Source organism: Nerophis ophidion, linkage group LG11 (assembly GCF_033978795.1).
Source record: "Nerophis ophidion isolate RoL-2023_Sa linkage group LG11, RoL_Noph_v1.0, whole genome shotgun sequence".
NCBI lineage: Eukaryota > Metazoa > Chordata > Actinopteri > Syngnathiformes > Syngnathidae > Nerophis > Nerophis ophidion.
In genome coordinates this window covers 6,149,135-6,170,643 of record NC_084621.1, presented here as the reverse complement: position 1 = coordinate 6,170,643, position 21,509 = coordinate 6,149,135, and the positions used below count along the sequence as shown (strand labels likewise).

Below are 21,509 nucleotides of genomic sequence, written 5' to 3'. Positions count from 1 at the left end.
TTTGGTATCTTCTACGTGCAATAATACATCCTACCTTGCAATGTGAAGCAAGTCTAAAACAGACGCCGGTCTTTCCTCGTTTCCCACTGTAGTGATGGTGAATCTAACAGCTGTGTATGCATTTCTCGTTCATTCTGGTTATCGTCACTTGATTTATTTGGTGCTGACAACACCTCCTTTTTTCATTTCCATTGCTGTCACAATCTTCTCCATCTCTTCGATTATACATGTGTGTGGAGGGGGGGCGTGACCCGCGGACCTGCAGCGAAGTGGGGTGTGCCAGGACCGGCTTTGAGATCAGCGACAGGTGCGTAGATGGCCCACCCAGGCCTGCTTATCTAATCACCGCTGGTGCCTATCTCAGCTACAATCGGTCAGAAGGCAGAGTACACCCTGGACAAGTCGCCACCTCATCGTAGGAGAGTGAGACAGACAAAGACAAAAGAAAATTGCTGAAAAGCACATTAGAGACATTGTATTGGAGGATAAAACAGTGTTCAAACCCTGAAAAGGAGCTGTCATGTCAGTGATGGGTGGTCCGAGGAACCCGGAGGGAAGAAACGGCTGCTTATGTATCAATCAATGTTTATTTATATAGCCCTAAATCACTAGTGTCTCAAAGGGCTGCACAAACCACAACGACATCCTCGGTAGGCCCACATAAGGGCAAGGAAAACTCACCCCAGTGGGACCTCGGTGACAGTGACAATGATGACTATGAGAAACCTTGGAGAGGACCGCATATGTGGGCAAACCCCCCCGCCCCCCAAACCCCGCTAATAAAAAAGCCTTGCCTTTATAGGAAGTAGCAGACGATGTGCGCGTGACGTCACGGGTTGTGGGGCTCTTCACATCCTCACATTGTTTATAATCATAGCCTCGTGCAGCAAGAGCTATTCGGACCGAGAAAGCGACGATTTCCCCATTAATTTGAGTGAGGATGAGCGATTTGTGGATGAGGAAAGTTAGAGTGAGGCACTTAAAAAAAAGTTGACAGCTCTAGGCGGCAGCAGTTTAAGCATTTCAGATGTAATTACACATTTACTATCAATGAATGAATCAATCAATCAATGTTCATTTATATAGCCCTAAATCACTAGTGTCTCAAAGGGCTGCACAAACCACAACACAAACCACCACGACATCCTCGGTAGGCCTAGGATAATTCTGGAAGATCCCTTATCTGCTTATTGTTTTAATAGTGTTTTAGGGAGATTGTAAAGTCATACCTGAAAGTCGGATGGCTGCGGTGAACGCCAGTGTCTCTCAGAGAAGCCGAGGAGCCGAGATCACAGGTGCCTTTTTGAGCTGCAGGATGAGGTTTCGTAATCCACTGATGTCTCCGGTAAGAGCTGACTTAATATCACAATTTTCCCATCCAACTTGTCTTTTAGTAGTAAGTAAACAAACAAAGGCTCCTAATGTAGTCTGCTGACATATGCAGTAACATATTGTGTCATTTTCCATTCTATTATTTTGTCAAAATTATGAGGGACAAGCTGTAAAAATTGGATTCTGGTGTTTAGATACTTTACATTAGTTTTGGATGGTACCACAAATTTGGGTATCAATCCAAAACCAAGTAGTTACAGGGTCATACATTGGTCATATTCAAAGTCCTCATTGATGGAGTATTGGTGCGTGCAAAACAGCAGCGGGCGGCTGTGGCCTGCGGGCCGGTTTTAATACCAATCCGTAGATAATTCATTCACAGAACTTTCCTCCAGAAGGTTTTATCTTTGTCCATGTGATGTCAGATGAAACACAAATTGAGCTGTTTGTCCACAATATCCAGCAAAATGTTTGGAGGTGAAAAGGTGAGGCCTTTAACCCTTGGAACACCATACATACCGTCAAGCATGGTGGTGGTAGTATTATGCTCTGGGCCTTTTTTGCTGCCAATGGAACTGGTATTTTAAATGGGACTTTAAGAAGGAAACCTCCAAATTCTTCAAAACAACCTAAAGTCATCAGCCCGGAGGTTGGGTCTTGGGTGCAGTTGAACAATGACCCCAAACACACGTCAAAAGTGGTAAAGCAGGGCCGCAAAAAGTTCTATTTCGCTTTCATCTGACAACTCAAATCTCTCACTGATGGAAGGAGGTTTTGGCCCAAAATCTCCCGATACATGGCCCCATTCATTCTTTCCTTAACACGGATCAATCGTCCTGTCCCCTTAGCAGAAAAACAGCCCCGAAGCATGATATTCCCACCCCCATGCTTCACAGTAGGTGTGGTGTTCTTGGGATGCAACTCAGTATTCTTCTTCCTCCAAACACGACGAGTTGAGTTTATACCAAAATGTTCTATTTTGGTTTCATCTGACCACAATCCTCTGCTGTATCATCCATGTATCCATTTTGGTATAAACTCAAACTCGTCGTGTTTGGAGGAAGAAGAATACCGAGTTGCATCCCAAGAACACCATACCTACTGTGAAGCATGGGGGTGGGAATATCATGCTTTGGGGCTGTTTTTTCTGCTAAGAGGACAGGACGATTGATCCGTGTTAAGGAAAGAATGAATAAGGCAATGTATCGTGAGATTTTGAGCCAAAACCTCCTTTCATCAGTGAGAGCTTTGAATGGTAGACCATAATTTACAAATAAATTCTTTAAAATTCCAACATTGTGAATTCCTGGATTTTTTTTTTTCTTATTCTGTCTCTCGCAGTTGAAGTGTACCTATGATGAAAATTACAGACCTCCGTCATCATTTTAAGTGGGAGAACTTGCACAATCGGTGGCTAACTAAATACTTTTTTTTGCCCCACTGTATGTAGAGACCACCATAAAACCCCAGGCCCAGGCCTTTTGCGTAAACAAAGTTGCTTCAGGCCACATGACCGCCTTCAAGTGAACTGTTTGTATATTTTATAAGCATCGTGACATTTGGAGATTGATTAGCAACCAATAAAATCAAACTAATAATACTAAAGACCGTAATAGGACCACAAACAAAATCTTGTTAAAGGCCATAAAAAGCCAACACTGATAAAACCGGTGGTGTCAGGTGGAGTATTAAGACTCACCTTGTCCCGTCGGAACCTTTTGATTTGATTATGGGTGAGAAGAAGCAGAGCTCGGCAAGCATCTAGGAAGGTAAAATGCACCGAAAATGTCAGCCGATTTAAATTGGCCTGATTGTCATGGGGACTTTATTGGGGAGCTCATGGTCACTGATGAAAGATGCAGTTTTTTATGAAAAGGTAGAGTTGAGAAATAATCAGCACAAACAGTAAGGGAATGATTATGTTTTTTGTACCTGGTCACCGTTTTAAACCCTTTAACTCGGAGGTCAGCAACATGCGGCTCTGGAGCATTTTTTTTAAAAAGGTTCGAAAATGGAAAAAGATGCTGGAAATATATTTTTTTCATTTAGTGTGTTTTTTTGTCTGAGGACTGAGGACAAACATGACACAATCCATCCCAATTGTTCGAAAGCCCACTGTTTAATATGATTGTGTGTATGTTGCACTTGGTGAACATTGCTTTGTCCTACTCATTTTGGCGGTTTTTGAACTCACCATAGTGTGGACTGTGACGCAACGGTTTGTTCACATGTAAAATCTTCCACTCATTCTTTGTCTCATTTTGTCCACCAAACGTTTTATTCTGTGCGTGAATGCACAAAGGTACGCTTTGTTGATGTTATTGACTTTTCGGAGTGCTAATCAGGCATATTTGGTCACTGCATGACTCTAAGATAATTAATGCTTACATTACTAATCCATCCATCTGATTTCTACCGCTTATTCCCTTTTGGGGTCGCGGGGGCGCTGGCGCCTATCTCAGCTGCAATCGGGCGGAAGGCGGGGTACACCCTGGACAAGTCGCCATCTCATCGCAGTAACATTACTAATGTTACCTCAACATAAAAGCGCAGATTAAGCACCAAAACACAGTGCCACTAATCAAAACAACGCAGCAATTTTGAAGTTGAGCCGGAATACATGATGTTACTTCAAAATAAAAGCGTAGTTTATGCGTCAAAACACAGTGCCACAAATAAAAAAAAACCAAGCAAATTTAGTTGAGCCGGAAAACAGGATGTTACTTCAAAATAAGGGCATTGTTTATGTGTCAAAACACAGTGCCACTAATCAAAACAACGCAGCAATTTTGAAGTTGAGCCGGAATACAGGACGTTACTTCAAAATAAAAGCATAGTTTAAGTGTCAAAACACAGTGCCACAAATCAAAACAACAAAGCAATTTTTAATTGAGCCTGAAAACAGGATGTTACTTTAAATTAAAAGCATAGTTTATGTGTCAAAAACACAAGTGCCACAAATCAAAACAACAAAACAGTTTTTAGTTGAGCCGGAAACAAGATGTTACTTCAAAATAAAAGCGCAGTTTGTGCGTCAAAACACAGTACCACAATCAAAAACAACAAAGAAATGTTTTGTTCAGCCTGAAAACAGGATGTTACTTAAAATAAGGGCATAGTTTATGTGTCAAAACCCAGTGCCACAAATCAAAACAACAAAGCAATTTTTAGTTGAGCGGAAAACAGGATGTTACTTCAAATAAAAGCATAGTTTATGCGTCAAAACACAGTGCCACAAATCAAAACAATGCAGCAGTTTTTAGTTGAGCCGGAAAACAGGATGTTACTTCAAAATAAAAGCATAGTTTATGTGTCAAAACACAGTGCCACAAATCAAAACAATGCGGCAGTTTTTAGTTGAGCCGGGAAACAGGATGTTACTTCAAAATAAAAGCATAGTTTATGCGTCAAAACACAGTGCTACAAATCAAAACAACAAAGCAATTTTTAGTTGAGCCGGAACACAAGATGTTACTTCAAAATAAAAGCATAGTTTATGCGTCAAAACACAGTGCCACAAATCAAAACAACAAAGCAATTTTTAGTTTAGCCTGAAAACAGGATGTTACTTCAAAATAAGGGCATAGTTTATGCGCCAAAACACAGTGCCACTAATCAAAACAATGCAGCAATTTTGAAGTTGAGCCGGAATACAGGATGTTACTTCAAAATAAAAGCGTAGTTTATGCGTCAAAACACAGTGCCACAAATCAAAACAACAAAGCAATTTTTAGTTTAGCCAGGAAAAAGGATGTTACTTCAAAATAAGGGCATTGTTTATGTGTCAAAACACAGTGCCACTAATCAAAACAACGCAGCAATTTTGAAGATGAGCCGGAATACAGGATGTTACTTCAAAATAAAAGCGTAGTTTATTTGTCAAAACCCAGTGCCACAAATCAAAACAACAAAGCAAATTTTAGTTGTGCCGGAAAACAGGATGTTACTTCAAAATAAATGCATAGTTTATGCGCCAACACACAGTGCCGTAAATCAAAACAACACAGCAATTTTTAAGTTGAGCCGGAAAACAGGATGTTACTTCAAAATAAAAGCATAGTTTATGTGTTAAAACACAGTGCCAGAATTCAAAACAACAAAACAGTTTTTAGTTGAGCCGGAAACAGGATGTTACTTCAAAATAAAAGCATAGTTTATGCGTCAAAACACAGTGCCACAAATCAAAACAACAAAGACATTTTTTGTTTAGCCTGAAAACAGGATGTTACTTCAAAATAAGGGCATAGTTTATGTGTCAAAACACAGTGCCACAAATCAAAACAACACAGCAATTTTCAGTAGACCCGGAAAACAGGATGTACTTCAAAATAAATGCATATTTTATGCGACAAATCACAGTGCCGTGAATCAAAACAATGCAGCAATTTGGAAGTTGAGCCGGAAAACAGGATGTTACTTCAAAATAAAAGCACAGTTTATGCATCAAAACACAGTGCCACAAATCAAAACAACAAAGCAATTTTTAGTTGAGCCGGAAAACAGGATGTTACTTCAAAATAAATGCATAGTTTATGAGCCAAAACACAGTGCTACAAATCAAAACAAGAAAGCAATTTTTAGTTTAGCCGGAAACAGGATGTTACTTCAAAATAAAAGCGTAGTTTATGCGTCAAAACACAGTGCCACAAATCAAAACAACAAAGACATTTTTTTTTTAGCCTGAAAACAGGATGTTACTTCAAAATAAGGGTATAGTTTATGTGTCAAAACAGACACCGATCAAAACAACAAAGCAAATTTTAGTTGAGTCGGAAAACGGAATGTTACTTTAAAATAAAAGCACAGATTATGCACCAAAACACAGTGCCACTAATCAAAACAACACAGCAATTTTCAGTTGAGCCGGAAAACAGGATGTTACTTCAAAATAAATGCATAGTTTATGCGCCAAAACACAGTGCCTAAAATCAAAACAATGCAGCAGTTTTTAGTTGAGCCGGAAAACAGGATGTTACTACAAAATAAAAGCATATATAATGCACCAAAACACAGTGCCACAAAGCAATTTTTAGTTGAGCCGGAAAACAGGATGTTACTACAAAATAAAAGCATATATAATGCACCAAAACACAGTGCCACAAAGCAATTTTTAGTAGAGCCGGAAAACAGGATGTTACTTCAAAATAAAAGCGTAGTTTATGCGTCAAAACCGGGGGCCACAAATCAAAACAACAAAGCAATTTTTAGTTGAGCCGGGAAACAGGATCTTACTTCAAAATAAAAGCACAGCTTATGTGTCAAAACACAGTGCCACACAAATCAAAACAACAAAGCAGCTTGCAGTTGCGTTGTTTTACAAAAGAGAAGTGTGGGGTGTTTCTCTCTAAAAAAAAAAAAAAAAAAAAAAAAAAGTTAATGATGGAATTCATTTCTTATTTTTAATATTATATATTATTGCTAGTACACACACACACACACACACACACACACACACACACACACACACACACACACACACACACACAATTAAAGACAAAATATATTGATGTTTAATCGTATTGTCATGATCCCGCATGACAGATTTGGACTTTATTTATTTTCCTTTGTTTACACCATTCTTATTTTAATATTTGCAGCTCCTGTTTCCCATCATTGGTTTCACCTTCCTCACCTGTAGGTGATTGCCAATCCACACCTGATCCTGATTGCCAATCAGGATAGTTTATATGGCAGCTCTGTCCTCTGGACTCGAGAGCTGCCTTTCCTTTTTTTTTTTTTTACTTAATTTTATCTTTATTGACATCCAGCATCAGACAATTCTATCCATTACATCATATTCACATACATCAGCTGTTGTCTAACCTAAATGTCCAAAGTACTTTTTGTTTACATCCCCATCATACCACCACCCCTTAAAAAAAAACAGCAAAAAAAACAAAGTAGTATATACAAATACATCAATTAAATAAAATATAAACAGATACATACAAAATATATGTTGTTATGATCTGTTCTGTTAGTTTGTGTACCTTAGTTCTGTTTTCAGCACCCCTGTGTTTGTCTTTTGCTTACCATTGGTGCTGATTAGTTTCACCTGCCTCTAATTAGTCTTCGGGACACTCACCTGCTCCTGGGCACTAATCAGAGATCTACTTCTCCCTGTTTGTTTTTTGCCACAATCAGTCTAGCTTTCTTGTTTGCTGTAAGCAACAAGTTACGTTTGTGTAAATCTTGTTTATCTTTTGATTCCTATGCCAAGTTTCGACTTAGCTCCTCGTGCTATCAGCACATTTATTTGTACTTTTGTATTTTTGAATGATTCATGAGAATAAATCATCGTCTTACCTGCACCTCTCGCCTGGCCTTTTAACACGGAGGATTACATATCTAAAATAAAACAGTTTTCTAAACTGGACTTTCAATCGAAGCAGGAGGTAATAATTTAAGGAAGATCTCCATCGAGACAGAGGGACTTTTAAAACGGAAAAAAGATTGGGAAGACTTATATAAAGAAAATCTTGATGCTTTTATTAAAAAAGAACGGCGCATGGACTTCATTCATAAGTGAAGCTAAGACCATAATAAAGTTTTTTTGTTTGTTTTTTTTAATCAAATGTGCTTTTTGTGTGCTACAGTTTGTATGTGTAAAGTTAAATTGAAGTTAAAGTACCGATGATTGTCACACACACACTAGGTGTGGTGAAATTTGTCCTCTGCATTTGACCCATCCCCTTTTTCCCCCCCCTGGGAGGTGAGGGGAGCAGTGAGCAGCAGCGGCACCACGCCCGGGAATAATTTTTGGTGATTTAACCCCCAATTCCAACCCTTGATGCTGAGTGCCAAGCAGGGAAGAAAGCAGGTATGAGCTTTTAAACATAACCCGTTAACTGCTGCCAATCAAATGTTGAATAGGTTACTCTTTAGCAGGGGTTTCGAACTCAAACACAGAGTGGGCTAACATTTTAAACTGAACGACGCGAGCCAAGGTTGAAAAAATTAACATTTTAATATGGACCCCAACAAGTTTTGCACTGAATATTGAACAAGCAAGGCTTACATAACTTTATAGTGACATGCAAAATCCAGTTTCAAATAATAATAATAATAATAATAAAATATCAATAATTATTGCTCAGTTTGCTACACTGATTTGCTTTAACACTGAATATGAAACGAGCAACGCTTATATAACTTAATAGTGCAAAATCAACTTTCAAAAAAACAAACGAAAAAACATCAATGGGATATTAAATAACATTTTCATAAAAAATGGAATGCCTCTTTTCTATTTGCAGCCTTCTGAGGTAAAAATCAACATTAACTTTCTCCACAGGCCAATAAATTTGAAAATAAACGGCGGGGGGGGTTTATATTGTAGCATCCCGGAAGAGTCATTGCAGCAAGGGGCTCTGGGTATTTGTTCTGTTGTGTTTATGTTGCGGATGTTCTCCCGAAATGTGTTTCTCATTCTTGTTTGGTGTGGGTTCACAGTGTGGCGCATATTTGTAACAGTGTTAAAGTTGTTCATACGGCCACCCTCAGTGCGACCTGTATGGCTGTTGAGCAAGTATGCGTTGCATTCGCATACCTCTGTGTAGAAGCCGCATATATTATGTGACTGGGCCGGTTTGTATGGAGGAAAAGCGGACGTGACGACAGGTTGTAGAGGGCGCTAAAGGCAGTGCTTTTAAGGCACGCCTCCAATATTGTTGTCCGGGTGGAAATCGGGAGAATGTTTTTCGGGAGGGACACTGAAATTCGGGAGTCTCCCGGAAAATAGGGAGAGTTGGCAAGTATGAGTATTAGCGGTGAGTGTGGTGTTACAGCGACACCCCCCACCCCCCTGTATAATACCAGTGGGCCAGCTCTGTTAGTTTGATTTAGCCTCAAGGGCCAAATTAAACTACACGGCGGGCCAGATTTGGCCCACGGGCCAGAGTTTGACTACCCATGCTCTTTAGGGTTCATATGTCTGTAAATCCGACTGTGATGAAGTCAGTGCCTCACCAGCCATGAACTTCACCGCACGTCACTGCAGGACACGTTGGGAAGACTATGTCTCCCGGCTGGCATTGGAACACCTCGGGATCCCCCGGAAGGAACTGGATAAAGTGGCTGGGGGGTGGGAAGTCTGGGCTTCCCTGCTTAGGCTGCAGACCCGACCTCGGATATGTGGAAAAAGATGGATGGATGGATGGAATTAAATCAAGAGTTAGATTACTAATGTATTGTTAGTATTTAAATGGCCCCGAGGTCAAGATAATATGTATCGGATATTATCTTGACCTGAATTTCTGAGTATGTCTGCAAAACCTTTAAATTTCAAATGTTAAGTTAATAAAACATATTAATGTAAATATCGATCAATGAAATCACTAGCAAGTACAATACTAGCGTGATGGGATCGATACGTTTGCTGCAGTTTCTACAGGTGATTATTTCCTTGATTAAAAACAAATAACTTTTAAAACATTTTGAAAAAACAGAAACAAAACTGGATTGGCAGACCGGGGTGGTGGTTCCTCTCTTTAAGAAGGGGGACCGGAGGGTGTGTTCCAACTATCGTGGGATCACAGTCCTCAGAGGAGGCTACGCCGGATAGTCGAACCTCGGATTCAGGAGGAACAGTGTGGTTTTCGTCCTGGTCGTGGAACTGTGGACCAGCTCTATACTCTCGGCAGGGTTCTTGAGGGTGCATGGGAGTTTGCCCAACCAGTCTACATGTGCTTTGTGGACTTGGAGAAGGCATTCGACCGTGTCCCTCGGGAAGTCCTGTGGGGAGTGCTCAGAGAGTATGGGGTATCGGACTGTCTTATTGTGGCGGTCCGCTCCCTGTATGATCAGTGCCAGAGCTTGGTCCGCATTGCCGGCAGTAAGTCGAACACATGTTGGTCTTACTTAAAATGCACGCATTTAGTTGTGTTCGGTGTTGAAAAAAATATTATATGGCTCTTGCGGAAATACATTTTAAAATTTTGGGATTCTTGGCTCCCTCAGCCAAAAAGGTTCCCGACCCCTGCTCTAACCACTAGGCCACTGAGTAGGAAGGCCAAGGTATTGGAAAGTAAAACCACACAAGTGCAAAAGAGATGGGATTGATCTTCAAGGGCCGTAGTCAGATCCCGGTCAGATGAAGCCATCAGGACCACATCATCTGGAAAAACCAGAGACCTAATCCCGCGGTCACCAAACCGGAACCCCTCAACGCCTTGACTGCGCCTAGAAATTCAATTGGAGACTCCAAATCTTTATGTGGCCTGAGACTGACTGGTGATCAGTTCACATGTACCCCTCCTCTCTACCCTGAAGATCAGGTGCAGGTCACCCGTGGCCCCGAACAGGATAAGCGAATGAATGAATGAATGGATATCCCTTTGATGTAGATCAGGGCCCAAGCATAATGTGGTAGTCTGCTGACTGGACTTGTTGTGCGTCCTCTGAGTCCACAAGGAGGGAAGCGACACTGAAGGTCAATAATGAAAGGGCTGGTTGTTTAGAGTGTCACATTAAAGTATATTGATGGGGGGGCGGGGGGTGAGAACCTCCTGGGACTTGGGACAACTTCACTGAGGCTGCGGTCAGTGCTTTAAAAGTAAACTCGCATGTCTTCAGGAATTGTCACTTACCACTTTTGATAGATTAATTAAACGATGTCATTACCTTCATGTCGTGTCCGCTTCAGTCGCTTCGCACCACGGAAAACAAACGGCACCAAAGTCCACGTCTTGACAACTATTACCTATCCAGTGTTTTCTAAAATAAGACGGAAAAATTTGAGTTGAAAAGAGAACTATGCTGTGTGAAGTTATAAAAGTAGCTTTCTCAATATCCAGCCATCCATCTTCTACCACTTGTCCCTTTTGGGGTGGCGGGGGGTGCTGGAGCCTAGCTCAGCTGCTTTTGGGCGGGAGGCGGGGTACACCCTGGACTAGTCGCCACCTCATCACAGGTCTTCTCGGACCACTGTCCTCAAATCCCCTTTACTCAAAGACCCCCACTCTTTGTCTAAGCCAGGGGTGCCCACACTTTTTCTGCAGGCGAGCTACTTTTCAATTGACCAACTCGAGGGGATCTACTTCATTTATATATATCATTTATATTTATTTATTTATGAAAGAGACATTTTTGTAAACAAGTTAAATGTGTTTAATGATAATACAAGCATGTGTAACACATATAGATGTCTTTCTTTCACAAAGACAAGAATATAAGTTGCTGTATTACCTGATTCTGATGACTTGCATTGATTGGAATCAGACAGTAATGATGATAACGCCCACATTTTCAAATGGAGGAGAAAAAAAGTTGTCCTTTCTGTACAATACCACAAGAAAGTGGTTGGTTTTTGGCATCTAATTCATCCAGCTTCCATACACTTTACAAGAAAAACATTGGCGGCAAATTCCGTAGCTTGCTTGATTGACATTCACGGCACACGAGGGTCTTGTGAGATGACGCTGGCTGCTGCCGGTTCATTATTATGAAAAAATGACCGAGAGGAAGGCGAGAAACACTTTTTATTTCAACAGACTTTCGCGCCGTCCCTTCCGTCAAAACTCTAAAGGCCGACTGCACATTTCCTATCTTCACAATAAAAGCCCTGCTTCATGCTGCCTGCGCTAACAAAATAAGAGTCTCAGAAAGCTGGCGTGCACATCACTTGTGCACGCCAGCTTTCTGAGGGATCGCTTGTGCACGCCATTTTTCCGAGACTCTGTATTTAGTTAGCGCAGGCAGCATGAAGCAGGGCTTTTATTGTGAAGATAGGAAATGTGCAGTCGGCCTTTAGAGTTTTGACGGAAGGTTGAAATAAAAAGTGTTTCTCGCCTTCCTCTCGGTCATATTTTCATATCAATGTTTATTTATATAGCCCCAAATCACAAATGTCTCAAAGGACTGCACAAATCATTACGACTACAACATCCTCGGAAGAACCCACAAAAGGGCAAGGAAAACTCACACCCAGTGGGCAGGGAGAATTCACATTCAGTGGGACGCCAGTGACAATGCTGACTATGAGAAACCTTGGAGAGGACCTCAGATGTGGGCAACCCCCCCCCTCTAGGGGACCGAAAGCAATGGATGTCGAGCGGGTCTAACATGATACTGTGAAAGTTCAATCCATAGTGGCTCCAAGACAGCAGTGAGAGTCCCGTCCACAGGAAACCATCTCAAGCGGATCAGCAGCGTAGAGATGTCCCCAACCGATACAGGCGAGCGGTCCATCCTGGGTCCCGACGAGCGGTCCATCCTGGGTCTCGACTCTGGACAGCCAGTACTTCATCCATGGTCATCGGACCGGACCCCCTCCACAAGGGAGGGGGGGACATAGGAGAAAGAAAAGAAGCGGCAGATCAACTGGTCTAAAAAGGAGGTCTATTTAAAGGCTAGAGTATACAGATGAGTTTTAAGATGAGACTTAAATGCTTCTACTGAGGTAGCATCTCGAACTGTTACCGGGAGGGCATTCCAGAGTACTGGAGCCCGAACGGAAAACGCTCTATAGCCCGCAGACTTTTTTTGAGCTCTAGGAATCACTAATAATAATAATAATAATGATCTTGCAGCAGCCAGCGTCATCTCACAAGACCCTCCGGTACCGTGAATGTCATTTAAGTGACGTCTTGGTGAAGATTGATGATCACTCATTTTTAGGTCTATTTTTTTTAAAAGCCTGGCTGGAGGGCAATCGGTGGCAGCTTTGACCCCCAGAGCAGCACAGGATGGGAGAACAAACGCCTCAGGTTGTGTTCTTCCATTAGATTATGGATCCACCTCCTCTGCTGCACAGCCTCAAAACCCAGGTCAGGGTCGTCCTCCTCGCGTTCGCCTCCAGCCTTGCGAGCGCGTCGAGCCATCAAAGCGCAGATTAACCACTCCATAACGGGCGTGTGTGTGTTCTCCATCCCCGGCTTTTGACTCGCAGTCATGAATACGCATCAGCGTCGGAAAGGTCGGCGGTTCAAAGCAGCGATCGTGTTTTTGGGTTTGAACTCTCTCCAGCGCCGTGTTGCCACTTGTGGAAGAAGCACAGCTACCATAATCACCCCCCACTCTTCTCGCCCTTCAATCTCTGGAGCGTGCCCTCAGGGCGTCTTTGCAGGCCGCTAGTCTGCTGACATGAACACTTTCCAGCTTCATGCGAGGCGTTCTCATGCTGTTTACATCCACAAAGCCACATTAATTCCTCCCGTGTGGCGGAGGTCTGGCTTTAATGATATTACTGTGTTGCTTTCGTTCTACATAAATCATTCTGTGTGCGGCAACAACTTGCTGAAGACTCTTAAGGAAACTTTGTAGGAATGGAATGGTTTTTTTTTGGGATTAGAAACATCTTGGGAAAAACAAGATGAATTCTCATTCGCACCTGTTTGAGGAAATGAAGAGAAATGATGCAACTTTTGACTCTGGTGACGGAGCACGAAGAAGATGAATGAAAACGTCCTTTTTTTATCTGGAGGGGGCGACTGCATGCTTAGAATATTTCAGCAAATATACATTTTCAATTCATACATTTATCTTACGATTCGATTCAATATCGATTCTTGGGGTCACCATTCCATAATATATCGATTTTTTTCGATTCGATTCGATTCTATATGTCACAACGCGGAGTCGAACCCGCGTTTCTTCGGCGGCTGGAGCCAGCAGTGCGCCAACAGAGCATCTGGTCAAGAATCAACACACCTGGATTTGATGAGAGGGAGCAGCATAAAAGCCAGCAGACCCGAGGAACCTTTGCTAGAACGTCGCTATCTTCTCAGTAAGCATTACGTCTGGCATTCCCTCCCCCTGTGTTTTGCTCTTTTCTCTCCCCGAGTCTCCCTTGTTCATGTCAATCAATCAATCAATCAATCAATCAATCAATCAATCAATCAATGTTTATTTATATAGCCCCAAATCACAAATGTCTCAAAGGACTGCACAAATCATTACGACTACAACATCCTTGGAAGAACCCACAAAAGGGCAAGGAAAATTCACACCCAGTGGGCAGGGAGAATTCACATTCAGTGGGACGCCAGTGACAATGCTGACTATGAGAAACCTTGGAGAGGACCTCAGATGTGGGCAACCCCCCCCTCTAGGGGACCGAAAGCAATGGATGTCGAGCGGGTCTAACATGATACTGTGAAAGTTCAATCCATAGTGGCTCCAAGACAGCAGCGAGAGTCCCGTCCACAGGAAACCATCTCAAGCGGATCAGCAGCGTAGAGATGTCCCCAACCGATACAGGCGAGCGGTCCATCCTGGGTCCCGACGAGCGGTCCATCCTGGGTCTCGACTCTGGACAGTCAGTACTTCATCCATGGTCATCGGACCGGACCCCCTCCACAAGGGAGGGGGGGACATAGGAGAAAGAAAAGAAGCGGCAGATCAACTGGTCTAAAAAGGAGGTCTATTTAAAGGCTAGAGTATACAGATGAGTTTTAAGATGAGACTTAAATGCTTCTACTGAGGTAGCATCTCGAACTGTTACTGGGAGGGCATTCCAGAGTACTGGAGCCCGAACGGAAAACGCTCTATAGCCCGCAGACTTTTTTTGAGCTCTAGGAATCACTAATAAGCCGGAGTCTTTTGAAGGCAGATTTCTTGCCGGGACATATGGTACAATACAATCGGCAAGATAGGCTGGAGCTAGACCGTGTAGTATTTTATACGTAAGTAGTAAAACCTTAAAGTCACATCTTAAGTGCACAGGAAGCCAGTACAGGTGAGCCAGTACAGGCGTAATGTGATCAAACTTTCTTGTTCTTGTCAAAAGTCTAGCAGCCGCATTTTGTACCAACTGTAATCTTTTAATGCTAGACATGGGGAGACCCGAAAATAATACGTCCCTTGTGTTTTCCACAGTGACTCCCGTCTTCCGTGATCGTACCTTGCCTCTCGACATCCATCCGGATTCCTAACTGCCTTCCTCGATCCACGACCTCCCTGCTCAGACCCGGACCACGCTGCCTCGCTCCTGCCCCCGACATCTTGCCTGCTCACCAACTGCCTCTTCGCCTTGCCCCTCTGGATTCGACGAAGGATACAACCAACACTCACAGACAACAAACATCATTAATATTACACATAGTCATCACTCATTCACTTAGAGTAGCATACACACGCCATGTCTCATCAAAGGTTGAAATAAATCTTGTTAACGGCGGTTGTGCCCTGGTTGTCGCCTCCTTCCCTCCTCTGTACGCAACACTATATTCAAAAACGATATTTTTCCGATTCAATACGTAGGATTTCAGCACGATCTACCCCAGTCTGCTGACATGCAAGAATAGTAGTAGATTTAAAAAAAAAAAGCTTTTATAATTAGTTTTATCAACTAATTGCAATAATGTAAATTTGTTTTAACTATTAAACGAACCAAAAATATGACTTATTTTCTCTTTGTGAAAACATTGGACACAGTGTGTTGTCAAGCTTATGAGATGCGATGCAAGTGTAAGCCACTGTGACATTTTTATTATTATTTTTATAAATGTCTAATGATAATGTCAGTGAGGGATTTTTAATCACTGCTATGCTGTAATTACAACTAATATTGATACCGTTGTTGATAATATTGATTTTTGTTTTATCACTTTTGGTTCGTTCTGTGTGGTGTTTGTGTCTCCTCTCAATTGCTCTGTTTATTGCAGTTCTGAGTGTTGCTGGGTCAGGTTCGGTTTTGGAATTGGATTGCATTGTTATGGTATTGCTGTTTATTGGTTTGTTGGATTGATAAAAAAAAAATAAAAGAATCGATTCTGAATCGCACAACGTAAATCAGGGGTAGGGAACCTATGGCTCTAGAGCCAGATGTGGCTCTTTTGATGACTGCGTCTGGCTCTCAGACGAATCTTAGCTGACATTGCTTAACACGATAAGTAATGAATATGTCCGCTAGTAGTCACAGTGTCAAAAATAAAGTTCAAAATATAAAACATTCTCATGCATTTTAATCCATCCATCCGTTTCTGTCGCACCTGTTCAAGAAGTCGCATTAATGGTCAAAAGTATTTTATTTATAATTGGTTAGCTTCAGAATAACAATGTTATTAAAAAGAATTAGAGATGCACACATTTAGTTGTTGTAATCAGGGAAAGTCCAAATAAAAGAGGAGGCGTAGAATTCTCTTGTCAGTCAGAGCCTGGGACGACACTGTACAAGCGTACAGGTCTACGGGTTTCTCCTCATTGAGCTAAACTGAATCCTGTCTCTGTGTAATTCCTTGCTTCTTGTCTGTTTAATATGTCATCAGTGTTTGAACCTGACTGTTGTATTCAGGGTTAACAATATTATACGGCTCTCACGGAAATACATTTCAAAATATTTGGCTGTCTCAGCCAAAAAGGTTCCCGACCCCTGACGTAAATGATTCGATTCGTATTCGGATCTATTTTTTCCCACACCCTTAATATATAAATATATATATATATATGTATGGGCTTCACGGTGAAAGAGTGGTTAGTCCGTCTGCCTCACAATACGAAGGTTCTGCAGTCTTGGGTTCAATCCCAGGCCCGGGGACTTTCTGTGTTTGCATGTTCTCCCCGTGACTGCGTGGGTTCCCTCCGGGTACTCCGGCTTCCTCCCACTTCCAAAGACATGCACCTGGGGATAGGTTGATTGGCAACACTAAATGGTCCCTAGTGTGTGAATGTGAGTGTGAATGTTGTCTGTCTATCTGTGTTGGCCCTGCGATAAGGTGACGACTTGTCCAGAGTGTACCCCGCCTTCCGCCCGATTGTAGCTGAGATAGGCGCCAGCGACCCCAAAAGGGAATAAGCGGTAGAAAATGGATGGATGGAAGGGTATTGCTGTGTAGTGGTTTGTTGGATTGATAAAAATGAGAATTTTTAAAAATGAGAATCGATTCTGAATCGAACAACGTAAATAGGGATGGATGGCGTGGCGCAGTGGGAGAGTGGCCGTGCGCAACCCGAAGGGCCCTGGTTCAATTCCCACCTAGTACCAACTTCGTCACGTCCGTTGTGTCCTGAGCAAGACACTTCACCCTTGCTCCTGATGGGTGCTGGTTGGCGCCTTGCATGGCAGCTCCCTCCATCAGTGTGTGAATGTGTGTGTGAATGGGTAAATGTGGAAGTAGTGTCAAAGCGCTTTGAGTACCTTGAAGGTAGAAAAGCGCTATACAAGTACAACCCATTTATTTATTTATTTAAATGATTCGATTCGTATTCGGATGTATTTTTCCCCACACCCTTAATATATAAATATATATATATATATATATATGGGCTTCACAGTGGAAGAGGGGTTAGTGCGTCTGCCTCACAATACGAAGGTTCTGCAGTCTTGGGTTCAATCCCAGGCCCGGGGACTTTCTGTGTTTGCATGTTCTCCCCGTGAATGCGTGGGTTCCCTCCGGGTACTCCGGCTTCCTCCCACTTCCAAAGACATGCACCTGGGGATAGGTTGATAGGTAACACTAAATTGGCCCTAGTGTGTGAATGTTGTCTGTCTATCCGTGTTGGCCCTGTGATGAGGTGGCGACTTGTCCAGGGTGTACGCCGCCTTCCGCCCGATTGTAGCTGAGATAGGCGCCAGCGACCCCAGAAGGGAATAAGCGGTAGAAAATGGATGGATGGAAGGGTATTGCTGTGTAGTGGTTTGTTGGATTGATAAAAATGAGAATTTTTAAAAATGAGAATCGATTCTGAATCGAACAACGTAAATGATTCGATTCGTATTCGGATGTATTTTTCCCCACACCCTTAATATATAAATATATATATATATATATATATATATATGGGCTTCACAGTGGAAGAGGGGTTAGTCCGTCTGCCTCACAATACGAAGGTTCTGCAATCTTGGGTTCAATCCCAAGCCCGGGACTTTCTGTGTTTGCATGTTCTCCCCGTGACTGCGTGGGTTCCCTCCGGGTACTCCGGCTTCCTCCCACTTCCAAAGACATGCACCTGGGAATAGGTTGATAGGTAACACTAAATGGGCCCTAGTGTGTGGATGTTGTCTGTCTATCCGTGTTGGCCCTGTGATGAGGTGACGACTTGTCCAGGGTGTACACCGCCTTCCGCCCGAATGTAGCTGAGATAGGCGCCAGTGTCCCCCCGCGACCCCAGAAGGGAATAAGCGGTAGAAAATGGATGGATGTGGAGCGGAATTTACATTGGGTAAAGAAAAAACACAGAGGCTATTTCATCCGTACAAGCCTGTTTGTAGGTTTCTAGGGATGAAATAGCCTCTGTCCTCCTTTTTTTTTGTGATAATGTGATTGGAACATATATTTGTTGGTCACAAAAGAACATTCATAAAGTTTTGTTTATGGCAGACAAACTGCCTTACGGTAGAGTGGTAGACGTAAACGTGACTGCTGTTGTTGTGTGTTGTTACAGTTAATGAAACTGCCTAACAATAAACCCACATAAGAAACCAAGAACTCGCCCTCGGTCATTCTGCAGTTATACCGTCATTGGGCAGACACACTCTCAGACACGTCACTCAGGTCCTCGGGGAGCTGGAGGGGGCGTGGCCTCCCGGGAGGTTTTCGGGAGAGGCGCTGAATTTCGGGAGTCTCCCGGAAAATCCGGTAGGGTTGGCAAGTTTGTTCACCATACAAACTTTTTGTTCTACGAACCACTACCCAAGAACCAATTAGGTTGTTAAAACGAGGTCCGACACTAGTGTTTTGACACATTAAGGTTTGATTGAACATTTGAATGATAATTAGATGTTTTGATGATGAGCAATTCACACTTGATTCAAACCCCTTTTCTTCCAGCAGAGTGGCATTATTTTCCGGAAACACCCTCAGAGGACTGATTAGTTTTCCTCCCGGCCTCTGTTCTTGGATGTGGTTGAAAGGCGGGATGATAACCCCGACTGCTCATTCTCTCTCGAATTATTTACATTATTTACAATCCGGGAGGTGGGATGAGGAGCTTTGGTTGATATCAGTACTTCAGTCATCAACAATTGCATCAACAGAGAAATGTGGACATTGAAACAGTGTAGGTCTGACTTAGTAGGATATGTACAGCCAGCAGAGAACATAGTGAGTTCAGATAGCTTAAGAACAAGTATAAACATTAGGAATACATTCGATTATTTACAATCTGGTGAGATGGGATGTGACTGTAAGAGGATTAGTAATGGGTTGAAGTTGCCTGGAGGTGTTGTGCTGGTGCATGTACAGTAGATGGCAGTATTGTAATTTTTAAGAGTGTCACATGCTGTTTATGGCAGACAAACTGCCTTACGGTAGAGTGGTAGACGTAAACGTGACTGCTGTTGTTGTGTGTTGTTACAGTTAATGAAACTGCCTAACAATAAACCCACATAAGAAACCAAGAACTCGCCCTCGGTCATTCTGCAGTTATACCGTCATTGGGCAGACACACTCTCAGACACGTCACTCAGGTCCTCGTGGAGCTGGAGGGGGCGTGGCCTCCCGGGAGGTTTTCGGGAGAGGCGCTGGATTTCGGGAGTCTCCCGGAAAATCCGGTAGGGTTGGCAAGTATGTTCACTATACAAACTTTTTGTTCTACGAACCACTACCCAAGAACCACTTAGGTTGTTAAAACGAGGTCCGACACTAGTGTTTTGACACATTAAGGTTTGATTGAACATTGAAATGATAATTAGATGTTTTGATGCTGAGCAATTCACACTTGATTCAAACCCCTTTTCTTCCAGCAGAGTGGCATTATTTTCCGGAAACACCCTCAGAGGACTGATTAGTTTTCCTCCCGGCCTCTGTCCTTGGATGTGGTTGAAAGGCGGGATGAAAACCCGACTGCTCATTCTCTCTCGAATTATTTACATTATTTACAATCCGGGGGGTGGGATGAGGAGCTTTGGTTGATATCAGTACTTCAGTCATCAACAATTGCATCAACAGAGAAATGTGGACATTGAAACAGTGTAGGTCTGACTTAGTAGGATATGTACAGCCAGCAGAGAACATAGTGAGTTCAGATAGCATAAGGACAAGTATAAACATTAGAAATACATTCGATTATTTACAATCTGGGGAGATGGGATGTGAATGTAAAAGGATTAGTAATGGGTTGAAGATGCCTGGAGGTGTTGTGCTGGTGCATGTACAGTAGATGGCAGTATTGTCATTTTTAAGAGTGTCACATGCTGTTTACGGCAGACGAACCGCCTTACGGTAGAGTGGTAGACGTAAACGTGACTGCTGTTGTTGTGTGTTGTTACAGTTAATGAAACTGCCTAACAATAAACCCACATAAGAAACCAAGAACTCGCCCTCGGTCATTCTGCAGTTATACCGTCATTGGGCAGACACACTCTCAGACACGTCACTCAGGTCCTCGTGGAGCCGGAGGGGGCGTGGCCTCCCGGGAGGTTTTCGGGAGAGGCACTGAATTTCGGGAGTCTCCCGGAAAATCCGGTAGGGTTGGCAAGTTTGTTCACCATACAAACTTTTTGTTCTACGAACCACTACCCAAGAACCACTTAGGTTGTTAAAACGAGGTCCGACACTAGTGTTTTGACACATTAAGATTTGATTGAACATTGTAATGATAATTAGATGTTTTGATGCTGAGCAATTCACACTTGATTCAACCCCTTTTCTTCCAGCAGAGTGGCATTATTTTCCGGAAACACCCTCAGAGGACTGATTAGTTTTCCACCCGGCCTCTGTCCTTGGATGTGGTTGAAAGGCGGGATGAAAACTCGACTGCTCATTCTCTCTCGACGGCGATGAGAAGCACATAAGTGCAAGCCCAAGGCGTTCCCATTTCCACATTTCCTCTCCTGGTTCCGAATCCTTTCTTGCTCTCATCAGCAGCTTTTTGGCGAAGATAAGAAGAAAATGAATAGCATTAATGCTAATGAAGCTAATAAAGAGTCTGCATGTAGGTTCCAGGTGGACAAGAATTAAGTGGCAATTTTCTTTTTAAATGGTTTTTGTTTCTGGTTTTTTTTTTTGCTTTTGCTCGTTATCGTTTCCGCGGTGGCTCTGATTAGACGGAGTAGAATGCGGCGATAACTTTTCTATGGCTCTCCGGACTTTTCAGGTGTGTTTATTTGGAACTCGTCCTCGTTATCTTGGCATGGCGGTCATTTGTCAATAACCCTCAAGTTATCGGCGCGGCGCAGTCGTGAAGGAGGAAGGCGTCGGATCATCCGTTTTAGACACGAAGAGTTATTTTTTCTTTTTGTGCTTCTCCAAGTCTTACAAAAAAAAAAAAAACCTCCACTTACAAAGCGGATACATTGA

The 21,509-nt window shown here is 42.7% G+C and overlaps 1 protein-coding gene across 1 annotated transcript in view; it reads left to right on the top strand.

Annotated features, from left to right (window-relative positions):
• hace1 (HECT domain and ankyrin repeat containing E3 ubiquitin protein ligase 1) overlaps window positions 1-15,434 on the top strand; it is an 84,547-nt gene extending 69,113 nt beyond the window's left edge. The window contains exon 26 of the mRNA XM_061914969.1: window positions 15,148-15,434. The gene's annotated coding sequence lies outside the window, so the exon portion shown is untranslated. The remainder of the gene's footprint in view (window positions 1-15,147) is intronic.
• Window positions 15,435-21,509: the final 6,075 nt, after the last annotated feature.